A 14,613-nucleotide genomic window follows, 5' to 3' on the forward strand; every position below is an offset into this window, starting at 1 on the left:
CTGTAAACCCAGGAAGCAATTTTCTCAGTCCACAACCACAAGCCATGAGCTCAAAAGCCCATGTATATCATAAAGACAGTGTTTCTGAGCACCACCCCGGCCCTGAGGTTAGCTATGGATGGTGCATAACACTCTGTGTGAGACGATCCATCCAATAGCAGGTGTGTGTCAGTACAGGCAACTAAATAGTGGCTTTCAGGGGCTCTTTTCAGCATAAGAGACAGGAACATCATAAAGCAAAACAGGAAGAGACTATGTCCTACTGGTGTGGCTGAGCCTGTTTGGGAGAAGTTCGATCTACAACACCACCCCAGACATCACAGAACTTAGACACACCACCCTACCCCCACCCCCACCCAGATACACATATAAAGTCTATGATAACTGAAGGCCTGCACCCCCATCCCGGGATCCTCAGTGGATTCGGGGCCACTCCACTGTGGGCAAGACCACTCCCCTAAGACCTCTCACAGACCTGTTCCAACCCATAGATCTACTCCAACCCACTGTTCCTCTCTGATTCCCTGGACTGCTGGGTCCCACCTCAAGCTGCCTCGCCCCAGAGACCACAGACGACCCTCTCCAGCCCTGACTCCTGTTTTTGTTCTGCCTTAGCATGAGGATCCCTGGCTCCCCAGATGCTAACACCGAACCCTCACACGGACCTTGGAGAAGACCTTGTAGGAAAAGTCCTCAACAAATTCACAAGAGGAAGGTCTGCATATCAGGTCACTATGTTCTGAGAAACAATGATCAAACTGGCTTTTAAGCCATGGAGGGGGCTTAGTGGCTTATTTAACTAAGAAGTCTCGTTCCAACAGCTCAGATGGCATCATTACCAATCTGCCTCCCAGTAGGTTACTTAGTGGCTCCAACCAGCAACCAGTCCTGCACATGTGTGGGATTCTTATGAAAGAAAACTGCTCCCATACAGAACTCATGTCCTCGCACTACACTGTCCACAGGATGTGTGATTCTCTTCTGAAAGTTTCAGAGAAAGAAAGCTTTACTTTCCCAGCAGCCCCAGAAAGATACCTCCCCTGTCTCACTGGCTGTGATTGGTCAGGCACCATCCCTCAATCAATCGCCGTGGACATAGCTGTTTTAGGCTTATATCAATCACGGTCTACTTCCAGAGTTGCAAGTGACGTCAATCCCACCTGAATCATACAATGAGCCAGTGAGAGGGCTAGCCTCTATGCATTTGGTAAGAAAACCAGAATGGATGCTGAATGTCCTCTATAGCCGTGGAGCATTCAAGTAGCTTCTGGCCACCTCCATCCAAATGACTCCCAGCCTCACAGGCTGAGATGAAAGCAACCATCTCACCAGTCTAGGAAATGGACTATTAACTGCCAGCAGCCACTAAGGGAAGGAGAGTTAGCAGCCCAAAGGAATTTATCTCAGGGCCAGTGAGGAGGAGATACAGTGTTAAAGACCAAGACCTCTATGGCCACAGAAGGAACTCCCCCACAATGACATCAGCCACTGTGCTCGTCAGCATGAAAGACCTAGCGCTGGGCAGCACCCCACTGCTGGGGACACTGCCAGACCCAGGGGTGCAGCACAGATCTCAATCATAGCAGAAAGACCAGAACCTTCAAGTCACTAGAAATCCCAAGTCTAAAACGACACTCTGAAGACTAAGGTGGGAAGTTCAGAGGGAGGATGTGGCTCAGCAAGAGAGTTTAGACAAAAGCTTCTCAGCTGTCCTGTGGGCAAGGAGCCCGGAGTTCTCCCAGCACACCCCTAGTTTAAGAAAATGGGAGAATGTCTCTGAGTAGAATCTGGGCATTTTCCCAGGCTTAGAACCCCATGGAGAAAATGCTCCAGCGTCTATACATCTGGACACTTCCCAACTTCCCAAGCTCCCTTACACCTAAAACAGCTCAGACCGGGTTACTAGGTACTTAAGAATGGGGAAAGAGGAAGGGCGCAGTGGCTCAAGCCTGTAATCCCAGCACTTTGGGAGGTCGAGGTGGACGGATCACGAGGTCAAGAGTTCGAGACTAGCCTGACCAACATGGTGAAACCCTGTCTCTATTAAATATACAAAAATTAGCTAGGCGTGGTGGTGCGCGCCTGTAGTCCCAACTACTCCGAAGGCTGAGTCAGGAGAACTGCTTGAACCCAGGAGGCGGAGCTTGCAGTGAGCCACGACTGCACAACTGCACTCCAGCCTGGACGACAGAGCAAGGCTCCATCTCAAAAAAAAAAAAAAAAAAAAGAATGGGGAAAGAGTTTTCTTTCTTTCCTCCTCCACACCTCCCCACCCACTCCCCATCGGTTGGTCCAGAAAAGCCTCCTTCGTGCCTCAGGAACATTTCCATAACCATGTGGCAGACTTGCCAGGGCTCGAAGCATACAAGATAAAGCCTGGATCCTCTGGCCAGAGCTAAAGCCAAGGGTTTTCATCAACCTCTCCTGCAAACAGTAGTCTTTACAGACCTTAACAGTGGCCCAGCCAGCCCCCAGTGGTGAAGCACAGGATGCTACGTTGTGCCCCCTCCTTTAGACTTGAGGGGCAGCACTGTCATTTTATGCCTAGCTCTAAAAAGGGCACTACCAGGGAGGTGAAGAAAGCCTGGGCCCCACGTCCTGGCTGAGTCTCAAGGGTGGAGAGTTCCTATGGCTAGACCAAGAAGCATGGTCTTTGATCTGGGGGTGTGCACACAGAGACATCAATTACATCAGTGACATTCCTCCAACTGGTATTTCTTGAATGCCTACAAGATACACGTCCAGATTCAGAAACGGGGGCCCAGCAATGAATGAAATGCAGCATCTTACCCTTAACATGCTCCCTGTCAATGGGGACAGCAATGGGTTTCAATCTTTCAAATGCAATATGCCTCCATGAGGAGTGGAAATAAAGGCTCTATCACTGTGTAAAGGGGATAGTCAGGAATTCAACAGGAACAAGAACCAGGAACCTACGGGATCTGGTGGGGTCAGAGCTAGACTGTGAGAGGCCCCATCACTGAGTGTCCACTGCTCTCCCTTCAAAGCCTGCCGCTCTGGTGTCCTCAGGGTCTGCAGATATGTTCACACTTGCCATGCAGGGAAAGGCTTAACTCTAATAGTGACCACACTCATTAAGAAAGAAAACCAGTGCTTGTGCCATATTCAGTAAGAACATTTTTGGTTTCTACTTTGGGATGGGCCTCATTCCTTTCCTTAACACAGGCTCAGGATGAAAATTCCCAATTCCAAACCGGATTTCACAGCTCCCCTCCTCCCCTTCTAGGGACTCCAACTGCATTTGTGAGAATTATGTAGCCTGTCACCTGTATTCTCACATTCTCACAGCCACCTTATGGAATGGGAGCTATTCTTCTCCCCCATTTTACAGACAAGAAAACTGAAACTCAAAGGTTAATTTTTTTCAACACCAAAAATGAGAAAGAAAACATAACTGACAACTTTGAAGTATGTTTATGGTGATGAGTAAAGGCAGAGAAATTGCAGCTGTACCTATTCAGGAAATTCTGTGAATCACCCTGGTTGCTTTTTCCCTACTGTCTCAAAGAAGACAGGCTTTGTGACTAGCAAAATCATCCACCTCTCCACAAACAGAGGGCAGTGGGGAGGGGTGGCAGGTGGAGTGCTGGCACTGTCCAGGCAGTTGCTAGGTGCCTCTGATTTCATTCTCAGAGACCCTCTGCACATTGGACACTATTGTCTCAATTTTTGCAAGGGAAAAAAACAAAAACAAAAAAACTGAGGCTTAGGGAAGAGGAAGGCACAGAGAGGTGCCTTCACTCTAGGCTGCTAGAAACTAAGTAGTTGGTCAGACCTTTACATCATGGTGGTGCATTTGGGGCCCCACTGGAGAAGGCTCGAGGGTAGAGCTGAGAACACAGGAATGGCACCTGGTGGAAAGTCTGCTGCCCTGTTCCACGTCCCATCCTAAGTTCGTTCTAAGCGTTATTTTATGAGCCTACTGTGACCTGTAATTTCCCTGTCTATATTTGAAGCCAGTAATTGATTACTCCCAAGGAAGACTATTTAAGCATAAATCACTAAAAATAATGAGAGCCACAAGTTACTTGGAAAATGAAATGAATAGTGCATTTAGAAATAAAAATAATTTTCCTTCTCATCTTTTCCCCATATTTTCTGAGGCTGTGTACTATATTCATTTAGAAACAAAACTTCTCATTTTTCCTTCATCCTCTTACGTTTCATACCCAAAGAAGAAAAACCATATCCTTCAAAACCACTTTGCAGATAAGCAACAAATGACATCTAGGACTCAGGCTACTTAGGACTCTTCAGGGATGAGTAAGGACTACCATCTGCTACCTAGGACGGAAGGCGGGGACACAGCAACCACAGGACCCAGTGCAACTCTCAGTACCTGTCCAGGTCTGGCCACTGCCAAGCACTTCAAAGCACGACCTACTTCACCTTAATAGGTAAACTCCAGGAGAAGGCCCATCATCCACAGTGGAATTTTCCATGCAGCCCTCCGGAGTTTACAGAGTTCTCCTGGAGAGGTTCTCTTACCACAGAATGTTACCTTTCTATAAACCCATAGGCCTTCCTTATACAAGTGAGCTAATAGTGATTAATAGTTTGCATTTATTGAATGTTAACTATGTGCTAAGCCCTTCACCTATACTTTTCAATCCTCATAACTACCTTTTAACAAAGGCACTATTATTCAACCCACTTTACTGATGAGAAAACTGAAACTTAGAGAAGGTTAAGTAACTTGCTCAAGGTTACACAAGTAACCAGAAGTGGCAGAGCCAGAAGCAAAAAGCAGGACTGTGATTTCAGGACCCACGTATCCACACTAACCTATTAAACATACTGCCTCCTACCCTGTGTTACAACAGAAAGACATTTTAAGGTATCCTACAGAGAATTCGTTTCCCAAAAAGACTGTATTTGAGCTGACAGAAACAGAACTATACCCTGTGGCAAAGAAAACACTAAAGGTTGACCAGCTGCACTTTCCTTGAAAACCTCATGGGATAAAAAATCAGTGTACTCTGATCAACTCAACTATGCACACAAACATTATTGCTTCCAAATATCTTTGCAAAAAGGGAGAGCTTTCACATTTGGGGATTTTATTGTGAAAACTGGTGTAAGATATTTGTCTGTGCTGTGATGCTCTGTATTTTCACATCATTTTTTAAAATAAAACAAACTGCAATGCAATTTGCTTCCCCAGAAAACTGTATTACATTTGATTCTTATTGCATCCTACTTATTACTAGTTATATTTTGTAATTTTTTCCCCCCAAACAGCCTCAAGATTTTGCCTATGGGAGCCAACCTACCAATTCGTTTGATTGTTTAGCACAACCTGCAATTCCTACAGGCAATTTCACAGTTGCAGGGATTTTGAATATGAGAGAATTCAAACCTGACCTGACAATGATCAACTACTTCACTTATTTTTTACTCAACTCTCAGACTATGTTGATGTTTAGATCATTTACGAGGCTAAATGGAAAAGCTACTTAGGCCAACCCAACTATTTGGTTGAAACTACTCAGTTTGAAGCTCCGAAGTATGAAAGGCAGTTGGAAGTTAGTCATGCTTTTCCATATTCTGTACAGTCCTTAGACCTCAGCCAGAGGGCCCAACTTGAGCCCTAGACTTTAGAGCGTCTTGCTCTGGTCTTCTTCTGGCCATCCTCCTCCTCCTCCCAGGGTGAGGAGCCTTTGAGAATCAAGAGGACACTTCACCTAACACCCTCACATTTTAGACCATCGACCAAGGACCTGAGACTCTGGAATTCTCAGGCCAAGAACCCCTTTCCACTTCCAAGGTCTGTGTAGGCCACTTCCCTGAATCTGTTCTCAAAAGGGCAGATTGTGTCACTGGTGTGAGTATGCTTCAGTGCAAGGAGTGGCCCAGGAGCAGCTGTTAGCAGGAGGAAGGAAAAGAGGGTTTGCTTGTGCAATCTGCAGCATCCATATGAACATGTTACAACATACAGCTGGAGTGGGAAGAGAAGGGGACAGGCCTCTAAATTTGAACCTGGGTTCCAAGTTATTATTAAAGTAAATTTGTCAAAGTAGGAGGTGAGAAAATGTTATTTAACAGTGTATTAACTCGAATTTTCCTTTAAATATTTCAACATAGAGTACATGAGCTTCCACTGACACTCTTTGCCTCAGCCTCCATAAATATTAGGGACAGGTTTGTCTACATTCAAACATGAAAGTGATGCCATTGTAAATGGACTAATGAGAAGCTCACACAGACCCCCAATACTGATAAACTGGTCTGTCAATTCAGGCATTAAAAATAGTCAGCAAAATTCCTAGTGAAAAAAATAAAAGAAACATCATAAAACCACCTAATCAATCTAGAGAAGCAACAAACGGAGCTGTAAAACTAACTTGATTTAAATAGATCAATTCTTTGGAAGGTACAAGGTGTATCAATCAATGCTTCAACTAGTTTCTGTACCTACTAATCTTTATCTAATCACACACGATTCTGTAGACACAGACACAATTTCTAAAACTCTATGGGTTGTCTTAAAACTATGATACCTAACTATCAAAAGCAAAAAGATCACTATTATGCCTATCACTCACAGCAATCTGGGATCAAGCATTTTGCAAATAAGAAGGGCAAACTCAATATGGGTAGACCTAAGGCCCTAATTCTAGTGGTTCTACATCACAGATCATTTTTATAATAATATTGCTTTAATATTGGCTAGGATATGCTACATGATCTTTACTTCTAGGTTTGAAAAGGAATTAGACATCCACAATATATAATTATGACATAACAACCACAGTGAATTGAACCTGTGCTGTGATTCTGAAGACTTCCTGTGGCTAAAATTGCCCATCTCACACACTATAGTTACAAATGTTCTAACATTTCTAAATTGATCATATCCAGCTGCCCCCAAAGAAATAAATAATATAAAGCAGGCATGTTAATTGTGATATACATCTTCCTTCATTACTAGCACGTGTCTTGCAGGCAGACGACACGCCTGCTCACTTATACAATTTTTATGACTGGAAATTTTAAAGGAGATTCATTATATTGTTGACCTTCACAGTAAGCCACCAAATGGTCTCTTGATCCCTGCTTCAATACTTCTCGCTATAACCTAAAGCAGAAGCCCAGTCCACCTTTGCAGGACTGTGAAGAATATCTTTTTTATAATTGAGCCAAAATGTGACTGCCTTTTAAGATTATAACTAGAGTCTACTGGACAAATGTGCTGCTTCTTCACCCAGGAGCATCTTTTGGATATTTTAAAACAACTCATGTCTTTGCAGAGTCTTTTCTAAGTCAGGGCAAATACTACCACTCCCACATCCACCCCATCCTTTGAATGATTTTGTGTGACATGTGGTTTCTTCTCTTTATCATCTGGGTTGCTGCCCTCTGAAGAAACCCTAGTTTTTACGTTCCATCGAAGGGGCTTTCTTTTGTCCACCTTTGCATCCCAACACATAGAAAGGTACCTGGCATACAGTATAGTGGAGAGAGGGAGGGAGCGAAAGAAGGAAAACAGAACCCCTGGCTCCAAGTGTGTTCTAACATGGTATGCATCCTCCTCTATGTGCACAGTCCAAGGTAACACTCGCTTCTGCAGAAGCCACGTCACAAACTGACTGTGATCGCACAGTCAACAAAAATCACATAGTACTGATCTCCCATTACAACACCTGTTTGTCACTCTTAGGTATTAACTAAGGCGCAGTTCAGACCATAGTTCTTGCATTCAGCTCAGACTATGTCTATTTTCAACAAAGCAGATAAAATTGAAAAGCAGATCAAAGCTCTAATTTATGCATTATATCAACTATAGTTTTCTGCTTAATAAGGTTTTCAAAGAAAGAAAAGAAGCTAGCCTGGGGTAACTTGTTCTTAGTGAACCCATGCTAGGTCCAAGGGATCACCACCAGGGAAAAGCCATACTTCTCGGCCCATATTAAGGGGAGTTAAATGCTCAAGAATGGTCTGCTGAATGCATTCAAAGCCGTATTTTGCAAGCTGGGAAAGCACTTTCCCCAATAAAGGTTCCTTAAAAAGGTCTGAAGAATGGAAACATCACAAGGCATAGTCTTTCCAAGTTAATATTTCAAAAAGAATTACATCTGTTTGGGTATATAAGCTCTGGCACACGTGCCTCAAAACTATATTCTACTATTTTATCACTGGACCTAAGCTTCATGATTTCCTGAGACATACTTAGGGATCGAATTACACATGTACACCACCAAATTCTAACTAACGTCCTTGGCAAAAGTCTCCCAGAGCCCTGCAATCTGTGATACATACCACCTAACTCCACCACCAAATCCACAACGCTGCTTCAGGACAAGTGTTGGTGTCCTATAAACCAACAGGTCTAGATTAGAATTCCACAACCTTGCACAGGCAACGACTCCTTGGAACCCCAGTTTCCCATCTTTAAAATACTTAATAGTGCCTCGTTAGCAGGTTTGCTGTGAAGGATACAGGAGACCTCATTTTGTGAAAGTCTGGCTCAGCGACTGAAATGTGGTAGGCATTCAGGAAATGCAGTATTCTTTCCCATCTGCCTCCCGTCTTCCCATTGCAGATGTGAGATAAAAGCTCCTAAGCGTCCCAGCATGGAGAGCCACACAGCTGGCACCATGAGCCACACAGCAGGCACAGAGGGCCACACAGCTGGCACGGAGGGCCACACAGCCTGCACTCAGTCAATGAAAGCTATGAAAATTATCTTCATTGCATGGCTTATAAAAAAGCTACAGTTTCCTTTCCTATTTTACCAACAAGCCACCTGAAGTTGCCTTTTTCCCACAAACAATCAACTTAAACCAAGAAAGAGAAGCCCTTCCTCATTATGCCTAAAAACAAAGCCGCTCTGACTAATTCACATTCAGACTCATAATCCTTCATCCAAGGGCCTTTGGAAATGCCAAGACCCTCAGGGAAGCAAAATTTCCTCGAATGTACAGGGGCTGAGAACACTCGGGGTTTCAACATGACTAATCATGGAAATGTACTATAAACAGGGACTATTAAAGAGCTTAGAAAGCCTCTCGGGGAAAGGGGGGAAAAATCCTCACAATTCAGGGCTTGGTGGAGAGAATAGCAGTTTTACGGCAAAACAAAAAAAAAAATACAGGTGAAAATGTTAGGCAGCCACAACTTCCGTTTTCCCAGAATCCAGGGCCCGGGTTGGGCTGGGTAGGGAGAAGTCTCCTCGGCTTCTTGCTACCATGGTGTTTTTTTCTATCTTGACAATTCACTTCCCCAACAGGCATGCCGCCAACTCAAATGAGACTCAGAGCAGTGAAAAGCCCTTCAGGTAAACAGTGTGATAAGCTAAACTGAAAAACTAGACAATGTTTTTGGACTATGAGGGTGTTGCTATGGAGACAGTTGCTAATTAACTGCTTTCAACCAGGAGAACAAAGGGCTCGGGGCAAGCAGGCCTTGGTATCTCCGAGTGAGCAATGCTTCCAGCCTGGCGCAATCGGCACATCGTTCATATCTGGAATACCTGAGACCCGGTCGGGTAGGCTACATGCCTGAAGAAATGACAAAAGTGCGTTTTCTTCATCTTGACCTGGATTCATAACACCTGGCCACCAGTACCTCTCAGGGAAGCAAGCAAGTGGCACAGGGAATGCAGATTCACAGGAAGCAAGGCCCCCCACCACCAGCCAGGCACTTTCCTAAATAGTGTTTTGTCAAACACTATCTGTGAAGGGTCGGGCGGCAGTGAGGTGGGGGGAACATGTAATTGTTTTAAACTATATATTTTACTTTACGGGCTTTAAGTTCAAAGGGCGGAGATAAATCTCCCCTTCTTCAGGATTCATCTTCCTCAGGTTAAAAAAAAAAGTGACTGGATTTTTCTCAAAAAGAAATAATAAAACCCATCATTATTCCATATTTTGAAGTCCCACACATTGTGGTCACTCAAAAAATAATAACAAAAAAGTTAATTGTAATCTGACTTATCACATGCATTTTTCTCCTCCAACCTCATCCCAGGCTGACTTGGCTGGTTCAGATGTGGTCTCATCTTAGAGGCTAAGTAAGTGCCCTGAGGCTGAAATGCTCTGTTCTGAATGAGTAACCCTTTGAGCTATATCTAGTTCAAACCAAAGATCTATATTCCCTTCACAAATACTCAACCTCAAGTGTGAAATGTGAACAGGGCTTGGCATAACCACCTCAAGTGACCCGAAAGTCTAGTGAGGGAACTGTCTCACTCCACAGTGACCTGAAAGTGGCCATTTCAGCCCTCAGCCTACATTAAATATATCTACATTAAGCCAAGCTATTGTGTGATACATTCTGCCTCCCTAGAACAAAATCAAGTGATTTCCTTTTTTTACACTCTTAAGAATCACCAATCAATACAGCCTGTAGGCAAACCCACCTTCATTATCTGAGGCATCATCTGGATTAAGCATGTTATGATTCTGAATGAAATACAAGAATACAATTCTTGGTTTGACTCTGTGGCGACAATGCACATAAACATCTTCAGGAAAGTCCAACCATCTTCTGGCATCACTGAAAATCCACCTAAGAGCATGGGCTTTGGAAGCAGACATGCTCAGGTTCAAACCAAGGCTCCAACTCAGTATTGCACTATCTGTGAAATACTGACCCCTTTGAGCTTCAGTTTGTGCATCTGCAAAATAGGCACACTAATATCTATTTCACAGAGTTACTGACATTATTCAGTGAATTAAAGTGTTCCCTACAGCCCTTAGCCTATAGTAAGTACTCAAGAGATCACAGCAATTAATTAAAGCCTCCATTAATTTACTACTTTTCTTTAAGATGAGGTAAAACTGCTGTTAGTTCTAGTTTCTACGTCTGCAGCCAAGCTCATGAAGAGAGAAAAGGGGATTTTTATTCTGAGCTGTGGCCCTGTCCACCCCAACCTAGCACCATCCTCTGTCCACAATAGCCCATCAAGACCAATCACCATGTATAACTGGAGAAGCTTTTACTGTGGTGAAAATTGCAGAATTGGGGCCAATTTTCAAATCCAGCCCCAGTTTCTGGCTACACTTACTCTTTTCTTGTGAAACCAAGGAGTTAAATTATTGCTTTGCAGATGGCAGCTTTTTAATAAGGCTTTCAGCCCAAACCCCTCCCTGCCTGGGTTAAATTTCATCAGCCATTGCCCAGGGACATCTCACACTTCTCTTCAATCTCTCCTTGCTCTGCTCCTTCCAGGCTGTACTTCCAGCAATCCCCATCCATCCATGCATTCAACAGAATTTTTAAACCACCAATTCTGTGCCAGGCATGGTGCTGACACTAAGAACACAAAGATGCAACCAACCCCATTCACAAGGGGTACTTAGGCTAGTGCCTAAGATAAAGACATAGGACACTTAGAAATCTTTTTCTTGTGCTAGGAAAAAGACACGTGCTTGGGGGCAGAGATGGGAGCAAAGGAAGATGAGAGGCCCCACCACAGTATTCCCAGAGTGAAGACAATTCCTACCCCAGAGGAGAAAACCATGGCTCCTGCCTCAAGGCTCTTTTTCATTTTTTTGTCACCATTCACTTTCACTGCATTCCCTACAGTCCCCTCTACGTGCTAAGTACAGGGGTCAGGAGGAGGGAAGCTGACCTTGAATCAGCACCTTAGTAGAATTCCCTGATTGATGTGCTTTGCCTCCCCATATCTCTAACACAGCAGGAACCATCGCTGTGTTTCCTGTCAGTCTCCCCAGCTGGTATGAGAACTATCCAAGAGCAGAAGCCTTATCTAATTTGTATTTCTCTCCAGAGCACCTACCACAGTACCTGGCACATAGCTGTTTGATAAAAGCTTGCTACACTGAACTAAACTGCAGTCCAGAGCCTTTGGAGAATTTATGCAAGATCACAAAGCTAAGAGGTAAAACCGGCTCAGGACCCAGAGCTCTGACTCATTCATTCTCCTGCACCAGTGACTGCTGATTTTGCCTAGAGGAGACTAGCTCTGGAGGTGCAAGCGGTCATCATCTGCTGACATTTTTGTATGCTGGCACGACAGATGGGCTCTCCAACTTCTAATCTCTCCTCAAAGCCTTCTCTCACCCAACTTTCTAAGCCTGTGCAGCTAAACCTGAGAAAACTCCCTTACTGGAAACTGTTATTTATTTATTACCATTATGCACTTATTCCCCTGGACTCCAAAAATATCAAGAAAAACCTTGCAAAATTTTTACTCTTTTGCTATCAAAGAAAAATAGAAAAAAAATATTTCTTGTGGCATCTGATAATCTCCTCTCTTTCAAAAAAAAACTGCATTCTCAACCCCCCTACTTTCACATCTTCTACCATACAGGCTTGGGGTATAAGTTAAAAAAAAAAACACTACATTATTTTGACGGAGGTTAGAAAAACAAAGAACTTCAAGAAAAACAGACTATAGGATTTCCCAATTTACAAGCAGTGTAACAGCTTGGAAGAGCAAAGGATTAAGAGGACTTGGGTTCAAATTCCAATGTACTAATCACATTAAGGATATGTTCAGTCTCTTAACCTCTCTAAGCCACTTACTTCATTTGTTAAATGGAAATAAATAATAACTCTTCTTACCAACATTGCTGGACTAAGGAAGATAATATCTGAAAAAGCAATTACAAACTGTAAAGCACTGTAGATTTCTTTTTAGTGGGTGTTAAAAACGCTGACACACACACACTCATCTTCTGCCAATTTCAGAGGGAAATACAAGTACAGCCATGACCATAAAAAGAAACCAGAATGATTTATAGAAATAAAAGCCATAGAACTCGACACCTAATTGGGAATCACAGACATTTAGTTACCTGAAAAATTACTGGAAGCCAAGAAACAGGAAAAAGATTGCATGTGACTATAAACAAGCGCCTTTAGTGCTCTGTGCCCAGATTCCTTATCTGTCAAGTGGGATAATGAAAATATACCACCCAATTCTCAGGGTGGTTATGAAATTTAAATTAAACGAGTTAATATTTGTAAAACACTGAGATAAATGCCTGGAACTTTTCTAATTTGACAGACAAGTAGGTAAATGAACAAACAAATGATGATAAACATGTATTTCTCATGTTTCCACAACACCTCTTCAATGAGATTTTCATGGGTCTATAGACAGAAAAGCCCCGTAGGACATCTCAAACTTCACCTGAGTGAGTGAACAGATACCAAGTGTTCTAATCTTTTTATTCTACAGGGTGCCAGCAGGCAGAATGCCAGGGTTTGTTGTTGTTGCTTTTGTTTTGTTTTCCAGGTGGCAGAGTTGAGAAAGGAGGAAAGGCAAACCAATTCGTGGACTGAGCCTAGGACAGCACTGCTTCCCTCATGAGTAGGATGGCACCGCCTAAAGGCATCCGACATTAATCACCGCCTCCACAGAAATGCATGCTCCTTTTATGGAAACGCAGCATTCAGAGTTTTACAACATTTGTACCATGGAAGGAAAGACCAGTGCTGATTTGGTGCCAAACTCAACCGTAAATACAAGGTGTTTTTTTCCTTGGTAATTACAGATGAGAACTTCACTTCTGGCATACACACCATAAGGCATTCTTGGTTTACATATTTAAATAAACATACCCACCACGGGTTCCAATTTCCTTCATGCATTTACTTGACTACAGGCACTGAGTTCCGACTGGGTGCAGAGGAGTGCCTTGTTGTGGGGGTAAAAAAAGATAAATCAAGTCCCAGACCTTGAAGATGGCAGTTTAACACCAATGGAGCCCTGTCTTTAGGGAGCTTCTGATCTAACTGAGGAAACAGAACACCAGCAAATTATACGCTAAAAATCAATATAAGTGAAATCAAAACAGAGTTCATGAAAAGATGTTAGAAAAGATGAGTACACTTCCAGTCAAAAGAGAAAGAAATAAGGCAAGATGGAGTGGTCAGAAAAAAATGATGGGGGTGGAACTGGAAGCTCCAAAGACAGGAAAAGCACAGACTGTCTAGAGGATGGGTACACATCATCTCCAATCAGCAGTCAGCAATGGGGGCCAAACACAGAGCATGTGTGCAGGAGGCAACTACGGGAAAGGTAAAAACAATAGTGTAGCTAGAGCTGAGGCCACCAGGGCAGTACTGCAAGGTAGAAGTGGAAATACAGGTAGAATTGATATGTTATACTAAGGGCTTTAATAAAAACTTTAATTTCCATTGCAGGGATGGAAAGCATAGCTAGAGACTCATCCAGGTATCAGGCAATTAGAGTTTGGATAATGAGAATTATCCAAAGGAAAAATGAACATATGAAAGATGTCCCAAAGGAGAATGGAAGACTAAGGGACTGATCAGTCCCTACAGGGTAAATCAAATAGGAGGTTTCAAAGACAAGGGGGCTTTGAAAAATAGTAGATAGGATACGTTGACACAAAAAAGCAAGCCAGAAAACAAATAAGAGAAGTTGGAGAATTCCATTTTCAATGTATGGGATGTTTTGCTGATGAAGGGACAACCATTTGGAAGAGAAATGGTGATCCTCTGCACAGACAGGATAGTAAAATTGGCAGAGTGGAGGAAACCCCTACAAAAAAGAGGGGATAAATAAAACCTTAAAGATAACCACTACTTAGTGGAGTCAGGAAGAGGAAGAAAGGTTAGCTTAAAAAAAAAACAGCATGCACATCGAAGACTTAA

The 14,613-nt window shown here is 43.2% G+C and overlaps 1 protein-coding gene and 1 long non-coding RNA gene across 3 annotated transcripts in view; one reads left to right on the forward strand and one right to left on the reverse strand.

Annotated features, from left to right (window-relative positions):
* TEAD1 (TEA domain transcription factor 1) overlaps window positions 1–14,613 on the reverse strand; it is a 269,285-nt gene that overhangs the window by 132,301 nt on the left and 122,371 nt on the right. The gene's annotated exons all lie outside the window — the stretch shown is intronic.
* LOC131384606 (uncharacterized) lies at window positions 9,403–13,444 on the forward strand. Its single transcript, XR_009215619.1, has 3 exons — window positions 9,403–9,538; window positions 11,756–11,866; window positions 13,229–13,444. It is a non-coding gene; the product is annotated as an uncharacterized LOC131384606 (long non-coding RNA).

The sequence above is a fragment of the Hylobates moloch genome, unplaced genomic scaffold, assembly GCF_009828535.3.
Source record: "Hylobates moloch isolate HMO894 unplaced genomic scaffold, HMol_V3 SCAFFOLD_11, whole genome shotgun sequence".
Taxonomy (NCBI): domain Eukaryota; kingdom Metazoa; phylum Chordata; class Mammalia; order Primates; family Hylobatidae; genus Hylobates; species Hylobates moloch.